This window comes from Phalacrocorax aristotelis, chromosome 1, assembly GCF_949628215.1.
Source record: "Phalacrocorax aristotelis chromosome 1, bGulAri2.1, whole genome shotgun sequence".
Lineage (NCBI taxonomy): Eukaryota > Metazoa > Chordata > Aves > Suliformes > Phalacrocoracidae > Phalacrocorax > Phalacrocorax aristotelis.
In genome coordinates, this window is record NC_134276.1 from 133431760 (window position 1) to 133450243 (window position 18484).

General features: G+C 40.3%; 1 protein-coding gene across 1 annotated transcript in view; it reads right to left on the reverse strand.

Annotated features, from left to right (window-relative positions):
* Positions 1-18484, reverse strand: part of LOC142064168 (ephrin type-B receptor 5) — a 315634-nt gene that overhangs the window by 183291 nt on the left and 113859 nt on the right. The gene's annotated exons all lie outside the window — the stretch shown is intronic.

Here is an 18484-nt window from a genome sequence, read left to right on the forward strand (position 1 = left end):
TACAATAACAAATCCATCCTTATCTATCTCTTTTATGGAAGTAAACAAGTTAATACAACATTTAAAGTTGATTTTACAAGCTTTCTAAATGGGAATAAACAAATCCAACAAATACTTGGTTCACAGAAGATTAGGGAAATATTTAAAGCGTTTAACTATTGATTTCAAGAATAAGGTTGTTTTTATTTCTGAAATCATAGCATTTTAGTCAAGCTCTCAACTGTGCACAGAGACCGCTTTGACAAGAGTTTGGGGCCTGCCCTGAGAAATCTACAATCCAAGACAAGAAACGAGTGAAGATGTAAGCAAGCATCTCTGAGATGGGCCATGTGATAAGCCTCTGGCCTTGCTACTGTTTTATGCTGGGTTGATAATTGCAAAGTATGTAAGATATGCTTCTATATTTATCCCTCAGCTGCTCCAGCAGAAGCAGACTTTACCATCATTCCTCTGCATACATGAAAACCTTGTCCTTAGAAGACCTTCCTACTCCTTAATCTAAGCATTGGTTGGCTGAAGTTGTCTTTTTGCTACAATGAATTAATTGAGATTGTATCTCAGAAAGAAGCAGAACTGGGAAAGAAAATACTACCGTGTTCCCTAAGATCAACCAGCCTATAGTATCAGAATGAATGATTTTTAAAAACCTCTGAGAAGTTCTAAGTTGATCTAGGAATTTCAGTATAAAATATCAATAAATTAAAGTTTCTAGGGGGACAATATATGCAACATATACTAATCAATGATATTATTGCTATAGCCAAACTGGACTGACAGCCACTTGGCAAAACTATGCTGTGCATAGATTCTAGCTCCTAGAATTCCCACGGGGTTAGCTGGGCAAACAAAATATCAGCAACCAGATGGGAAAAAATTGCAGATTCCTTGTCAGATGTGCTGATTTCTGTAGCATCTTGAGAAAGAAGTTTTCAAACTGCCCAGCTGCTTAAGTACAGAACATCTAAAGGTTTGACTGAGATGAGTGAGGCACTTTACACCTCTTGTAGATCTGGTTTCAGGCTTCCCACAGACCTGACCAGATGTTAAAGTATTAGTTACTGTCCCCTCACTGTTTCAGATTGTCCTCATTAGGAAAACTTTTAAAATAGGAAAAGATGAGATCTGATTCTGCATCAAAAGAGTTTATGACAAATTCTATAGAGCCCAATAAACAGTCCTGTCTTTCAGGAAATAAGAGTCAGTTACAAAAAGTGCTTCCTCGTTACTATTTTCATTTATACTGTAAACTATACTCTTGCTTCTCCCATTGCGCTTCTCATAAATAATAGAAAATTCACTAGCTTGCCCAGAAAAACTCTTCTGGGAGGAAATTTGACTCATTCACCCTTCACCCTTTCTCTTAGTGTTCAGTGCTTGACAAATAAACCTCTAGAGTTTCACCTAGGGGTGAAATAGACTGGACTAATTCTTCCCAAAACCAAATACCACTGATTCTGATCATGCATCAGTGTCATTATCTATGGGAGTCTTTTACAAGTCAGTTTGGGTTTAACACTATAAGAAAAGCAAGTGATTAAAAAATCAATTAAACTTTTGAGGTTAGTGGATTTCTGGTAAGATTTATCCATTGGCTCATAGAAGAATTGGTTGTAAAGGATATCTGAGATCATCCAGCATCAGACCTTGTCTGCCATGACCTTGTCTTCCAGAGTCTTGAAAATCTTAGAGATCCAAAACTCCTCTGTGTACCTGTTTCTGTGCTGCACCACCCTTGTGGTGAGACTATTTTCCTAATGTCCAACCTGACTCTCAAGTCAAAATTGATCATTGTCCCTTGTTATTCAGACATTAATAGCCACCTTTGTTTGCATTCTCATCCCCCCCGAAAATGAAGATTTAAAATAAAATTAAATTGAAAGCCCATCTTTACTGTCTCCTGTAATTTCCCCTCTCCCATCTGGTCTCATGCCTGTATTTTGTCCTCCACCAGCATTTCAGAGCTCAATATGAATTTGAATAGGCTTAGAGATATATGTATACAAATTGCATTAATTACTGTGGTACTGAAGAGAGATGTTTTATATTTACAGGCAAAAACTTTAAACTAAAAAAATTTATTTAATGCCACTGAGCAAATAGTACAAAGCTGTACATTTGTCTTGGTGTTTTGTGATCCGCAGTGTGAACAATAACCTTGTATCCCCTGGGGTTAAGGAGGTACTTGATAGTGCCTTTCAGATAGCCTTATGGGTCATCTTACAAACTATTAAGATGTGAAACCCTTACCTGCTGAAGAGACATCAGCCAAAGCATATTGAAAGGCCTCTGGAAGTAATTTGGAGGGTATGGGTCTTCATAATGTTCCTAGTAGGCTTCTCACAAAACATTGTACATTGATAATTAGGTTAAAAACAAGAATTTTGAAAACTGTGCTCACTGAGACTCCTGTTTAAAGCACATCAACAAGAAAACAGAAGGTTGGTTTTGCTTCATAACCTTGAAGAAGACTTTCTGAAGTGCTAAGCTCACCATATTTTGCAAAGTTCGAATTTTATGTGCTACAGAAGATAAGATCTAAATAGTTTGGCCTGTCATTAAAATATGAGGGTTTCCTCCTAAGTCACTGAATCTGCACCCCACCTTAGCTTGGCACCTTTTTCTTAAACTGTAGTTCATGTGCAGTTTTTCATGATTCAGGCTTTCCGTGGTTTCACCAAGCTTACAGCACATACAGGTAACATTTAAAAGACCATCCCAGGGTCTACTCAAACTTGCTGGGCATGGCTGGGCTCAGATTAATGAAAAGGTATCAATACTGTTGATTAGGTCTGTACATGCTGGAGAAGAAACTGGTTGCTGTGTCATACTGTCATACAGTTTTCAGAGCAGCGTCCCTGTGAATAAATCAGGAAAGTTTATTTTTATAAACATTGTTTCCAGACTTGGAGACAATAAAATGGGTAAACACTGAAGAATGACTATCTCACAACTTTAGAGGAAGCTGCTCACCATTTTAAAACTTTGCTTTACAGGAGGAATAGATCTTTATAATAGTGCTATGTTGTGGTACATTTTTAATATCTTTGAGCTGATAGATTCCAAGAAACAGAAACACTTATTTGGCAGAAATAAGACTGGAAGTAAGTGATCATAAAAATTTATTGAGTGCTGAAGCAGATATTTGGTGATTAACAAGGAACAGACATGGGTGTTTAGATATCAGGATGTTTGTGATATGATCAAATCATACGGGAGGACAGAAGAAGGGATGAAAGAGGGAAAAGGTGGAAGAAAGGAAGGAATTAGGGAAGGGGAGAAGGAGGAGGGAGGGAGAGAGGGAGGAAAGAAGAGAGGAAGGGAGGGAAGAAGGGAGGAAAGGGGAGGAGTGAGGTCTATAGGACTTATTAATCTGAAGTGCTGAAATTGAGTTGACATACTGTAACCTGGCCAAGGCAAAATCCATTCTTAATAAATGACAGTAGAGCATTTTTTACTCTAATGCTCAAAGAGGCATTTTGCCTCTACAAAAAATGTCCACATCTCCTTAAAGGCTTTTTTCCTCTGTCATTAAAGAAAGAGTTTCATAGCCAGAAAAGGAGAGAAGAATTACAGGAATCCAATTCCTGAAGCAATTTTTACAGTAAATCAATGAGAAATGTGCATTATAGGCTGAAAGTTTTCCCTTCATCTGTTTGTTTAAACTGGTTATAAACTGTGAGTTCAGACTAGGTTTCTGAAGAAACCTGCTATAAACTTTTGACTGTAAGTGATCATGACTTACATAGCAAATGCTATAACTTGAACTAAATGTGACAAATCCAAATATTTCAAAGATGAAAAGACTAAATGGGATACAATTAATTTTCTTGCACTCGAACTGAAAGATAATAAAATGACAAGAATAGGTTTTAAGGAGATACAAGGCAGATGCAAGCAGAAGAATTTGAACTATGGTCCTAAGTGTCCTTTTTTTTCACAAAGCAATGAGATCACAGCTACTTATAATTTTCCCAGAACTCCATCTATGCTGCTTCTGCACATAGATGTACGCACTGCTTCCACATGCTATCCTTTATGACGGACATGAAACAGAATCTAATGGATTCTGATAAGTGTCAGTTCTTTATTCAGGCTATTCTCATGGTACTGTTAGCTTGATTGGTCTCCTGGGGGCAGTGCCCTGGACTGTTGAAGCAATAGAGACTGTCTCACTCTAATGTGATAAACTGGGATGTAGCTGAGATGCTTGAGAACACTGGCATGCTTACTTCCCCTATGTCTCAATGTTTGGGATGGGCCTCACCAACTCCCATTGGTAAGACCACATGATATTCCACATATGAAATAATCAGGAATGGGTCATAAATGTCATTGTGCAAAAGGTCACCTTTATGGCATTGTGTCAACAGTTGGCACTGGCTCTGGACAGCCTGCACACACATATCTGGGTGTCAATCATAATTCTAAAGCAAGTGACCTTTAACAAATATTAATCTCACCAAGGAGGCGCTGATAGGAGTGGCTCATCAGCTTGCAGGTGATGATCCTGGCTGGACTAAAAGCATAACAGTTTCATCAGAGTCATGGTCTGCTGGAATCCGTGCTGAGAGAAGGCATGTGGTTAGTCTAGGTTATTTGGTTGTGCTAAGATCTTTAGCCACCACCTTTTCACAACAAGCCTTGATGTTCTTCTATTCCCTATGAAGGGCAAAGATAGGGTATTTAGAAATGCTTTTTACATATGGTAGCAAAGTATTTCCCCCTCAGGAGGGGGAACAATAACAGTAGTTGTGATTTATGGCTTTGTTCAACATTTCTCCTTCATGAATGTTTGATCTATAGCCTTGAACACTGCTCAGGTAAAGCAAGCATCATTAGAATTGATTTTTCAGTGTTTTTAAGAGGGCTTTCCAATATCAGTAGTTGGTGAACTGGGTGCTAGGAGAGCCTGAGGGTGCACTCCCTTAGAAAAATCCAAATGCAGCCACAGTGGTACTTCTCTTATTGGCAGAACAATCAATACAAACCAAATGATCTAGTGTCAGAACTACCTCCTCACAATACAAAATAGGTGACCTATTTAAACTCAAATATATATGAATGCTGAAAAGTAAGAGCACTTTCTAACTACAGCACAAATCTTCACTTTTAAAAGCAAAAGGGTAAAGTGATATAGTCAGGAACTCTGTATTTTCTCAGTAAGATCTTTGCTAAAACCTTACATCACCAATGCTTTCCAAAGACCTAAGTTGAAAGACTCAGGCATATGATTGAATGCTAAAGTAATAAAACCTTTATATTTAAGTGTGTCTGCCTATGTGAGACTAGCTCTCCTATTGACTGGTCAGCTAATAGCTAATTAAATAAATCCTTTAATTCACAACAATCTTGTCTGTATTGTTGGGGATAAGTGGTTCTGACACCCCTTTTGATGATCTACTCTAAGAAATACTTCCTCTACGTGTGTGTTTGTATTCATATTTTAACCTCCTCTATGTCTGGATTTTCTTCAGTAGGAAGGAAGAAGTATTTTTCTGTTTCTGTCCTTGTCTTTTTTCAGTGCTCCAGGAGCTCCTCCCCTATATACTTCCATATAATTCCTCAAGTATGGAATGATATGCCAGCTTGCCTTTTAAAACTCTCTATTTTTTTCCCAAATCCTTTTTGTCAATCAGCAGCACTAGGGTGACTCCCTGACAGGAAAAGATATGATCAAGACTTTCTCTAGTTTTATTACTTGATAGACTTACAAGCTGCTGTAGAGGGTTTTGCATCTCTGTGACAAATGAAAGCACCCTTTTTAATATCACATACAACCTGATATTAAAACAAATGTGCATAGCCTGTTAGAAAATGAGACTTTATAGGAAGGTCTTACCCAGGATTAAAATACAGAAAAAATCTCCACCTTCTGACATATTCCTCACGTATATACTTTCCCCTGCTTCTTCTCCTAATCTTCTGTCTACCTCTTAATTACATCAATTTCATCTTCAGACACAAGTTTCTTCTGGAGTACCATACAATTCAAGGAAGCCTAGAATCGTATTTGTCTGTGGGGCACCTCCATTTATGCAGTGAGCCCTGTGCAAAAGATATGTGAACTAGTACATTCAGTATAGGCTCATAATAAAAAGCAAAGGAATCTAATTCAAAAAACTGAAATAAAGAGAAACAAAACTGCACCTGTTACAGTGCTGACTGCGTATTAAAATGGGGCCCATGAAAACAAAGTTATAACCATTTATTTTCCACAGTAGTATGGAAAAAGCTACCGTGCCTGTCCTCACAACAGATTTGCCATTCAAAGTAACACTGCCAAAGGTCAGAAATGAGATAACTTATCAATTTACAAATCAGTCTTTCATTATTCCCTTTGCAGAATCCTAATTGCTGAAATCCATTAAAAAGTATACCTTTTGAGTCTGGAACTCAAGAAAAAAAGGAGAGCTTATCGCCTTTGGAAGAATGGGCAGGTGACTCAGGAGGTCTACAAGGATGTTGTGAGGTTATGCAGGGAGAAGATTAGGAAGGCAAAGGCCCAGCTGGAACTTAAACTGGCCGCCACTGTTAAGGATAACAAAAAATGTTTTTATAAATACATCAGTGACAAAAGGAGGGCCAGGGAGAATCTCCCTCCTTTGTTGGATGCGGAAGGTAACTTTGCCACGAAAGATGAGGAGAAGGCTGAGGTACTTAATGCTTTCCTTTGCCTCAGTCTTTAATAGTCAGACTGGTCATCCTCGGGGTTTTTGGGCAGAGGGGCTGGGAGACGGAGATAGTATGCAGAATGAAGTCCCAGTTGTTGAAAAGGTGGGAGTCACTGACCTGCTCCTTCACCTGGATGTTCACAAGCCCATGGGGGCGGATGGGATTGACCTGAGGATACTGAGGGAGCTGGCAGAGGAGCTCGCCAAGCCACTCTCCATCATTTATCAGAAGTCCTGGTCAACCGGGGAGGTCCCAGATGACTGGAAACTAGTGAATGTGATGCCCCTCTACAAGAAGGGTCGGAAGGAGGATCCAGGGAACTACAGGCCTGTCAGCCTGACCTAGGTGCCGGGAAAGGTCATGGAGCAGAACATCTTGAATGCTATTACGCAGCACATGCAGGACAACCAGGGGATCAGGCTCAGCCAGCATGGGTTTATGAAAGGGAGGTCCTGCCTTGCTAACCTGGTCTCCTTCTATGATAAGGTCACCCGCTTAGTGGATGAGTGGAAGGCTGTGGACGTTGTCTACTTGGACTTGAGTAAGGCCCCTGACATTGTCTCCCACAGCATTCTCCTGGATAAGCTGGCTGCTCACGGCTTAGACGAGTGTACTCTGCACTGGGTTAAAACCTGGCTGGATGGCTGAGCCCAGAGAGTGGTGGTGAATGGAGTCAAATCCAGTCGGCAGCTGGTCATGAGTGGTGTTCCCCAGGGCTCAGTGTTGGGGCCGGTCCTGTTCAATATCTTCATTGAATATCTGGGTGAGGGGTTTGAGTGCACCCTCAGTAAGTTTGCAGATGACACCAAGCTGGGTGGAAGTGTTGGCCTGCTGGAGGGCAGGAAGGCCCTACAGAGGGACCTGGCCAGGCTGGATCGTTGGGCCGGAGCCAACGGTATGAGATTCAACAAGGCTAAGTGCCGGGTCTTGCACTTGGGTCACAACAACCCCATGCAACGCTACAGGCTTGGGGAGGAGTGGCTGGAGAGCTGCATGGAGGAAAAGGACCTGGGTGTGTTGGTTGGCAGCCATCTGAACATGAGCCAGCAGTGTGCTCAGGCAGCCAAGAAGGCCAATGGCATCCTGGCTTGTATCAGGAATAGCATGGCGAGCAGCAGCAGGGAGGTGATAGTGCCCCTGTACTCGGCACTGGTGAGGCCATGCCTCAAATACTGTGTTCAGTTTTGGGCCCCTCACTACAAGAAGGACATTGAGGTGCTGGAGCGTGTCCAAACAAGGGCAATGAAGCTGGTGAAGGGTCTAGAGAACAAGTCTTATGAGGAGCGGCTGAGGGAACTGGGGTTGTTTAGTCTGGAGAAGAGGAGGCTGAGGGGAGACTTTATCTCTCTCTCTACAACTACCTGAAAGGAGGTTGTAGCGAGGTGGGGGTCGATCTCTTCTCCCTAGTAACAAGCGATAGGATGAGAGGAAATGGCCTCAAGCTGTGCCAGGGGAAGCTTAGGTTGGACATTAGAAAAAAATTCTCCACCGAAAGGGTTGTCAAGCATTGGAATAGGCTGCCCAGGGAAGTGGTTGAGTCTTCATCCCAGGAGGTACTTAAAAGAAGGGTAGACGTGGTGCTTGAGGATATGGTTTAGTGGTGGACTGGGCAGTGATAGGTTAGAGGTTGGACCCAATGATCTTAAGGGTCTTTTTCAACTTTAACAATTCTATTGATTCTATACATGCCATCACTTTTGCAAGACACCTATACCTAAGTTCTCCTCTGTTAATATGAAGCATATTTATTTTCTTCTCAGGAACTGCAGTTTTACACTTGAACTTGTCTTTATGGTCAGACACAAATACTACATGGTTATTAGAATCTTTATTTTTAATGGTAACGGCATAGCAGCTTCAAAAGCATTTTCAGAACTACAGAGTAACATAGGACTTACAGAAAAGTTCAGGCAATTTCCGTAATATTTCCTCTTTTGTAGGCATACTTGAAGGGTATACAAATAGGATATAGAAGCACATAAGGTAGCCGGATACTTAATGCAGGTTGCCTTATGTCATTTTCCTGGGGATGCACATTACTTCATTAGATATCTGGGCTCAGTTTGGGGGCTGGGGTCTTGTCTTACATAATTATCGTACTGACTAATTTTGGGTTTTCTCCCACACTGGTATCTTCTGCTGTCATTTAGCATTCTAGGCTTCCTGCACAATATACAGAGAAAATTAATTGAATGTACTTGTTTTGCTAGCAGAGTTAATTTTCTTCACAGTAGCTGTATGGTGCTGTGTTTTTGATTTGTGATTAAAACAGTGCTGATAACACAGGGATGAGCTAGTTGTTGCTGATCAGTGCTTGCACAGCACCAAGGCCTTTTCTGTTTCTCACACTGCCCCACCAGCAAGTAGGCTGGGGGTGCACAAGAAGTTGGGAGGAGACACAGCTGGGACAGCTTACCCCAACTGAGCAAAGGGATAGTCTGCCCATACCATATGATGTTGTGATCAGAAATAAAATCTGGGGAAAGAAGGAGGAATGGGGGGATGTTTGTATTCCCAAGAAACTGTTACATGTGATGAACGCCTGCTTTCCTGGAAATGGCTGAACACTTGGCTGCCAATGGGAAGTAGTGAATTAATTCTTTATTTTGCTCTGTTTGTGTATTTAGCTTTTTCCTTACCTATTAATCTGTCTTTATCTCAGGCCACAAGTTTTCTCACTTCTACACTTCCAGTTCTCTCCTCCATCCCACTAAGGGGAGACTGAGCAGGAATCTGTGTGGGACTTAACTGCCTACTGGCATTAACTCACGACTGTGAACACCAAAAAGAAAAATTCATACTACACAGAAATTTGGTTGAGAAACCATCTGAGTCAGCAAATAAGAAATGCTTAAGGGAGATGACCAGACAGTCCTGCATGTTCTTGGCAGATAATGTCAAAGCAAAGAGAAATATCTCAGGAGCTCTCAGAACTTCCTTGAACTTAGGGGTCTAAAACTGGTTCAACTTATTTTCAAGATACAAAACCAGAATATACAGCCATTACATGCCTAGGCTGTGGCTCTTTCAGCCCATCCTCATGAAGATACTAAACATTTTTGTAATTAGTCATTGAAAAAAAGGTGTGGCTTTGACCTTCTGAACACCAAGTGAGTGTCTTAAAAATCTAAACTACAGAGTGAATCTACTGGTTTTACTTGTGCTCTGATCTGATTTTATGTTATTATATTCATCTTTATTTATACAGTACTGTGAGATCTAGTAAAGAGAAGTGTAAGTAGTAAGTAAGCAAGTAAGAAGCCCAGTAGTTTTTGCTCTCTTGAGTAATGGTATTTGAATGACTGCTTTTTTTTTTTTTTTCCTCCTGAGTATTCCAGATAGCTCATTGTTATGAGTTCCTTGTAGCCATTTACCTTCACAGTCTCCATTAGTTAAGCTCTGTATCTTTTCAGGGCACTTCTTAGTTATACTGTTTCAATCCTTTTCTATTATCTGCAGCTGATCTTCAATTTCTACCTCTTTCATTTTCAAATTAGTATATTTATTTTATGAGTTGCATCCTTTTTAAATATGACATATGAACCTTTGGAGGCACTTGGTTAGTCTATTTCTATTAATTTTGATCACATCAAACACACACACAAGTGGGAATTGCATGTTTGTAACCATTGACCATTTTCTTCACTTAGAAACTTCAGTATGCCTATAGTAACCCTTTCCTGTTTGTATTTGCCACTTGTATATTTCACCTTTAGGACTGGGAAAGCCCTGTCATGTATAAAAAAGTAAAGTCAGCAATGGTGAGAGTCCTGTTTGACTACTTATACATGTCACTAAATAAAACAAAATCCGTTAAGGACAGGAGAGTTTTTAAAAAGTCGGTTGAAGGAAAGCAAATGCATAAAACAAAACCAAAAGCAATTAACCACTATTTAACCTTTCTGTGGGTGATGTTTCATCCATTGTCTTGGCACTGAAAAGTCAAAAGAAAAGAAACCTAACCAGGTAGAGCTGTTTAGTATGAAATAGCTCCCCATTTCATGATATGGATCATAAAGCTACAAGAGAAGAGATAACTTAGTTTTCAAATGAGATTTTGAGATTTCAAGCTTAGGTCCTTGTTGTTGTATGAGCTCAAAAAGAGTTAGCCAGGGAAACCTACAGTTAGAACTGACAATCTTCTCTGTAACAATCTTATTCTGTATTTTCAGGGGGTGATACAGAACATGGATAGATCAGGGTACAATCTATTTTGATTGACATAGTCTCTGTTAGGGCAAGTTCATATCATTTGAGAACTAGGATCATAAGATCATGAAACAATTCAGGTGGGAAGGGACATGGGGAGGTTCTTTTGTCCATACTTCTGCAGGGTCATCTATGAGGCCTGACAAGGTTGCTCAGGCCTTTCCCAATCTGATCTTGAATGCCTCAGAGGAAAGAAACTGCACAAACCCTCTGAGAAACTTGTTCTAATGTTGAACTGTCTTCATAGTGAAAAGCTTTTTCCTTATATCAAGTTGGAACCTCCCTTTTGCCTCTTGTCCTCCCACCATACCACTGCTGTGAAGAATCTGGCTCCATCTTCTCAATGACTTCTTCATATGCACTTGAAGGCTACTGTTAGGTCTGCTTGAAGCCTTCACTTGCCTGGGCAGAACAAGCTCAGTTCCTCCAGCATCTGCTCACAGGGCAGATGTTCTATTACCTCTATCTTTGTGGCCTTACTCTCATCTCATTCGGTTTGTCTTCCTTGTATTGGGGAACAAAAACTGGATGCAGTACTCTAGATATGGTCTAAGAATCACTGTGTAGAGGGAAATAATCACTTCTCCCAATCTACTTGTTATGTGCCCTTGAATACAGCCCAGGATATTGTTTACCTCTTTTTCTGTCAGGGTAAACTGCTGGTTCATATACAGTTTGCTGTTTACCAAGACTCCACAGATCTGCTGAAAACCAGAGTTGTTCCCCAGCCAATGAGTTCACAGCCTGCACTGAATTTCAGAAGTTTCCTTTTGGTCCATTTGTCGCCTCCCAACCTGAGAGGAGGAGGAGAGCAACCAAGGTTCTAATGATCCCCTCGGACTAAGTTAAGGTGAAACCACACCAAACAATTAGTTAAACATTTTATTTCAATGCAGAAGTAACTTGAACTTGAAAAGTCAACTTGAACTTGAAAACATGGAAAAGCATTGTTGGTGGAGGTTCTTATTAAGCATATTTTTAAAAGAAAAGGAAAAGAACGTAAGGGGGAGAGAGAGAGGAAAAGAGAGAGAGGGAAATACAGGCAGATATCGCCACCCTTGGATCCAGCACTGATGACGACAGACGTGACAATCCTCTGGTGGTGGGTGCACACCAGCCTTTTTGTTGTGGTGTCTTTCATCATCTAAGCCCTGCCTCCAGGTACGCCTCCTGTGAACTTATATGGCTCTTGTTCCAGAAGTTTTGTGATCTTCTGCACAGGTGCCATTGTGAGGGGTGATCATGAAAAGTCTTTCTGGCAGTCATAAACCCCTTCCTCAAATAAACTTTGTTTGCCCTCAGCAAGTTGCTACGTGAGGCACAGCAGAACCTGGGACGGTGCATCCTCCAAAGTACCCCTCACGCCCTGTGTCCATCAATTTCCCACCTGTGGTTCACTGCATCCCACTTTACAACAATGTTTGAGTCATTAATTCTTCCAGTCCTTTACACCATTCTTCCAGCCTGTATAGGTCTCTTTGGATGGCAGTCCTGCTCCCACATGTATCAACCTGTGCTCTCAATTTGGCATCATCTGTAAAGTTGATGAGCAAGCACTCTGTCACCTCCTCCAGGTCATTGATAGAGATGTTGAACAAGACAGGCTGCAGTAATAACCCCTGCCATAACCCACTGGTTACTGATCGCCAGTCAGTCTACTGATCCATTAACCAGTCCCCTCTGATACTGACTATTCAATCAGTTTTAAGTATGTGGCTGTCCACCCATCTAGACATTCCAAATACAAGAATACTGAGCAAGAAAGCATTGAGTGCTTTGCTAAATTTAATGTAAAAAACATCTGTTGCTTTTTCCTTTATCCACAAATCAAATAATTTTGTCACAGAAAGCAATCAAATCGGTCAGGCATGATTTAACCTTGGCAAATCCATGCTGACTCTTCCACCTTCTCCTCATGTTCCCAGAGAACTTGCTCCATGATTTTGTCCAGTGACTAAAGTGTAGCTATTCAGCTTGAAGTTCCCCAGCCTGTGGTGATTGACTCAAGGTTCCACCAGTAGTTCTCCTTCTCACTGAACTCGCCTGGCCAAGCACAGAGGCCTAGGAGAGTTTGTTGATGAAGGCTGAGCAAAGAAGGCATTGTGTACCTCAGCCTTTTCTATGTTCACTGATTAAATTACCCACCCATTCAACATTAGGCCATAATTTTCTTTGTTCCGGTTTTTACTACCAACATAGCAATAGAAATTCCTTTTGTTGATGTTGATGGCCTTGCAAGTGTCAACTCCAGTTGAGCTTTAGCTTTCCTAACACCATTCCTACCTGTTTATGCTATATTTCTCCATTGTAACCTGATCTACCTTCCACTTCTGGTACTGCCTTTTTGCATTGGCACTCCATCATGAAATCCCTGCTTAGCCAAACCTATCTCCTGAGACATCTATTTGTGTTCCTCAGTACTGGGATGGACTCTTCTTGCACTTGGAGGATGCCGTCCTTAAAGACCTACAGGTTTTCTGAGCTCCTTTAGAGTTCACTTTAGAGCTTCCTCCTGTGAAATCCCACCCACCAGTTTCCTGGAGAAATTGAAACCTGCTCACCTGAAATCCAGGGTCCGTACTCTGCTCCTCTCACACCCTTCAGTATCTTGAACTCTCCTATTCAAGGATGCCACTGATTATCACATCTGCAACCAGTTCTTCCTCCTTATCAGGATCTTCTGAGAATATTTTCATTGTAGCTGCATAGTAATTCATCAAGAGTTTAACTGAAGATTCACTGATTTAGTATGACAAAACAATAGCACTTTTTTTTTTTCTTTTCATGAGGGCAGCCCTGGGCTTAGTCAGCCCTTCCACTTCCAAGTTTTCTGTGCTCCTAGATGTGGTTTTGCTCAGTTAGTCTGTGGGGCCAGGCTTTATGTAAATTCCCATACTGATCTATATAATAAATAGGATCTGTGTTCCTTAGGGCACATGGAGATGTTTGAAGCCTTGAAAATCCTTTCATAGGTACTTGGTACTCTCTATTTCATAACATTTCACTACAGTGGCAAAAAGAGTGAAATATTTTGTGCTGAAATCCTACAATATATGTAACACATTGCTTGCTTAGTTAGCTAAGTGATTCGGAGGTTTGATATATCAAGCAAAATTAATCAACACAAGTTGCTGACATGAGCCAAGCCATCCTGACAGTAATCTCTCTCTTCTGCCTCCAGACAGTATTCTTCCGCTCTCCCAAATCCACCCATGTCAGAGTAGAGGAATGATGTGGTAGTGTTCTCAGAAGAAATTTCTTATCCACCTATGTTCAGGCACTGTACCACAAAAATGATGAAAATGTACCAAATGTATCCATCAGATTTACTAGAGGTACCAACAGAAGCAAAGTGTCAAGAAAAATGGTGTATTTTATTGGTGCTGAGGGTTTCTTAAGTTCATTTTGATAGGTCATCTTGGCTGTGTGTGATGACCTAAAGAGGAGCTTGTCCCTTGGAAAGGCAGCTAAGCCAATGTACCTGTGCTGAAGTTCAGCATGCCCTTGCTAATTTCAGTCTGTCCTGTTTATCTCCTAATTCGTTGTTGCATACAGCAACTAGGAGGGAGCATCCACAACAGCCATTCCCTATTTATCACCCAGTGCTGAGCAAGGACAAACTATTATGAGGTATACTTGGTGCTAGACTTCAACTAAAGAGAAATGAATGTGTCTGACCCGTCCATACTCTAAACAATTCCATGTTTGGGTCTATGTTGTCTGTCCTTATCCGCTTGCCCAAATCCTTCTTGGTGCATGGTATTTTATGCAAACAACCTAAATGCACATGAAGGAAATCTGTGTCTGAGTACGGGTAGGCTTATGCTCTGAAGGTAAGTCAGATGCATCTGTTACTGGTGTTTATCTGAGACACATTCTCTGGAAATGGGGATAAATAGGATGATGTTCCTCTCTTTCTTAAATCCTACATTAATCTATCCACAGAAAACACATGGCTGACTGACAAAGCAAAATCTGAAAGATGGTCCTTCAGCAACTGTAATTTCATCATGGTACAAGTATGTGTAACTTTGTTCTGCTTGGTCACTAATGGATGAGTAAACATTTCATCTTCCTTCAGCGCATAAATGTGTTCTTACTTTCTGCTTATCTAATGGAAGCACACATCTTAATTTAAGTCATGTTACCGTGGATGATAGAAGCATAAGCAAATGAGGAAAGATGAAACTCAGCTTTTCATCAGCGTGCTATATGATCTTGAAGAGCTTGAAGTCTGCTTCAGAGTGAACTTTAGCATAGTATCATGGCAATATATTTCCATGACTGAACATCTGCTTGTAAAATCCTAGAAATAAAAACAGCTGACTGAGGATCTGTTCTGTTAAAGCTGTAGAGAGGAAAGGTGCCAAGCTGTTCATGGACAAAATGAGGTTTAGTATAGTTACTAGATGAGAGTATTGTACTTACCATTCAGACTGTGGCACAGGCAGGGCTTTGTTACAGAGTTTACAGTCATAAGACTCTAGTCACGCTTCACTAATTACAACAGCTACTTGAGTTGAAGTGATTAGCATAAAGAAGTGTGGCTAGCTGTAATGTTTTAGGTCCAGGGCTAGATTTCAAAGTTAAAAAAAAATTTTAAGTCAGTCTATTTCAGTAAGATCCAGATGATTCAAAAGCCCTTATGTAGTCATAGGGAATTGCAGATCCTAAGAGGAGATATACACCATCTGCATTACAGCAGAAAGAGATTCCTTGGCCAAAAGTGGAGAAATCTCATACTAGATTGTCTGCAGGTGTAACGCTGTGCTGACCATGAATAGGCAAATTAAAGCAATGAGAACTTCATTGAAAATAAATGTTTTCCAGATGACTTGAAAATGAGGGGGTTTCTGCATATTAATGAGTGCAGAAAACAATCACAGGCAATGCAGTGAACGACTGTGATTTCCTGGTAATTCAATTTTACACAGTAGCTGGCATAGAGCCCATGATGTGTTCAGATATTATTAATTAGGTGGTTTTACAGGGTGGAAACACCATGTGTTGTTGTATTATAAATACGTTTTAACAATGAACAGGAAGATGTACAGGTCCTTTTACACTTGAGGCTGAGGAAGAACATGGAACTATTCTTACATAGCTCTGCTGGTGAATTTAAAAAGAAGTAGTATATGGCAGTTTATGTATGGAGCAAAGTAAACTTTGGTGACCTGCCATGTTGGGAACAGAACACTTTTGGCTTTATTCACACTGGGAAAATCTCCAAGTATAACATCAAAGTTACAGTGTAATTGCATTTAATCAACATTAATTCTTGTCAGATCAGGTCCTAAGCATCACCATAGGAAAAAAAGAAACAAAGGCATCCAAAAATTACAAGTGAAATAATATGGAGACAGTGATTTTTGGGGATCTGAAAATGGTAATAAAGAAATCACCCATTCCTCTGACAGAGTCCTTTGCACAGGTGCAGTGTAATACTGAAGACTCCTAAATACTCTTGGCCCCATGTTTCTGCCCATGAGGTACCCTCATTGCCAACATTTCTTTGACAAGGCATGCATGCAACTACACAGATCCTGGCAACAGTAATTTATAAAGTATTTAAACCCTGGAGGAATTCTCAGACTCCCCTGGAAACCTCATGTGCACAGCGTGATCTTCTAGGCGCATTCTCAGACTGTGCTAATGGCAAAGTTTAGCTTGCACCTTGGGGGGACGCAGTGCTACAGCTGTTACATCCCATATCCTGTTTGAATTTGAACTTATGTTTTCCAGACTGGCACAAGACTCTTTGGCAGCTCTCAATTCTTTAAAGCTTTTCAGCTTAAAAAATCCCTTTGTGGATCTCTCTAAAAACATTATGATGAAGAGCTTGTTTTGAAGGTGAGTGAGAAAGAAGGTAAATAATCCATGAATACCAGCCCCAAGTATTTCACAAGGCTGAATGAAGTTCCCACCTGTGAAAGTCTTAATATTGATGTCAGACTTTAAATATTGATGCTAACACCTACTTGTTAGGGCTTATCCAGGCTCTGTTTTCCAGCTTCTTGAATAATCACAGTGACAACTATCAGTAGCTGGGAGGAAGAGGTTGTTAACTGTGTCAGGTCAGGCTGGGTCCCAGACATCCCTGGAGATCCTCTGCAGTCAGACATCCCTGGTGGTAGGGTTGTACTGTCCCACTTTGCACTGAGGTGGATCATTTCTATGAAGTGGAGAGCATCTTCCTAATAATTTGATCTTTACTTGCTGATGAACTGCTTCAAGCTGCTGCTTGTTGACTGGTATGGAGAGCAGCCATACAAATATGCTTGTATAAGTTTTCTTTCTGTCAGTTTTGTGAGTATTTTCCATAACATCTTTCTAATTGCTTATTTAACTAAAGTTACTTCCCTAATAGTAACATACAGAAGGATAGACTGTGGGCCTCTGACATTGCTATTCAATTTATGCCAGATCAGTAAGTCAAGACACTTGCCTCTAGAAATTAACATACGTAAAATGTTATTTGACAAGTCTCATAATTTTATTACATTTTTACATTTCTACTGACTAACTAGAAATGTGTCTGAGAATAAAACAGAATTATGAGGAGAAAGCAGTTGAAAATAACTTTTCACAAGTAAATGAGGGAAGTTTTTTATCTTCAAAACATCATGAAGTTGTCAGAGACTTCTCCATTTGTGGATTCATTTAACTTTCGTTCATTTAGTAAAAATGTGGTTTAAAATTAGGCCCAATGCTGTAATTGCTTCATTCAGGAACTGCTATACTTGAGAACAATCTTGTTCTCTGCACATATATAAAAAACCTGGGCATTTTCAGAAGGCTTTTTGATTGTGGCACTGGACATATAATAATTTTGATTGTAAAGGAAAATTTTCTGCTAAGCTCAGACCTACTTTTGAGAAGACAAAACTGAGACAATCTTGAAATTATTTTTTAATCTAGTTCATTTCAGTGCATTTCATCAAGATTATTTTATGGAGTTAAAGTTAAACCTAAGTAAATATTTTAATCTTATCCTTTTCTAAAATCTATAATGAAACGTTCACCTTGTTGAGTGTTTTTAAGACTGTATTACCATATTATCTGAGGAGCTCAGATGTTTTAGCACACTTGCCCTCTTGACTTTCTGTGAGATGAATAATGCCCATAGCCCAGGCAGATCCCCAAAGAAACCTCCCTTGAAAGTAGACTCCTGAATACCTTAAGGTAAGTCACTTTGGCTGAGAATTTTGGTATCATACAGGAGGTCTGGCAATTGTTCTCCAGTCCTCCAGTCTAGAAACTGGGCTTAAAATTGTAGGGTTAGGTGTAAGATAGCAGAAATGCAATTTTTAGATGTAAGAGGACAATTGTGGATTCAGAGTACTGTCTGACTAGAACAATCAGACCTTCTCCATTCTGTCTTTCAACTTTCTTACATTACACATTTCTAATAAACATGTTTCTTCATCTGGGAGAAGATGAGGGGAAGGAAAAAGGAAAAACAATAGGACCAGAAATGAAGGAATAGAGGACAGATAGAAATAAGAGAGAGAAAAAAAGGGGAAAAGGCAAGAGTTAAGTGATTCCCAGAGAGGTTTAGATCAGATGCATGAGATTATCACAGGAGGTGAATGACCCCTCTAAA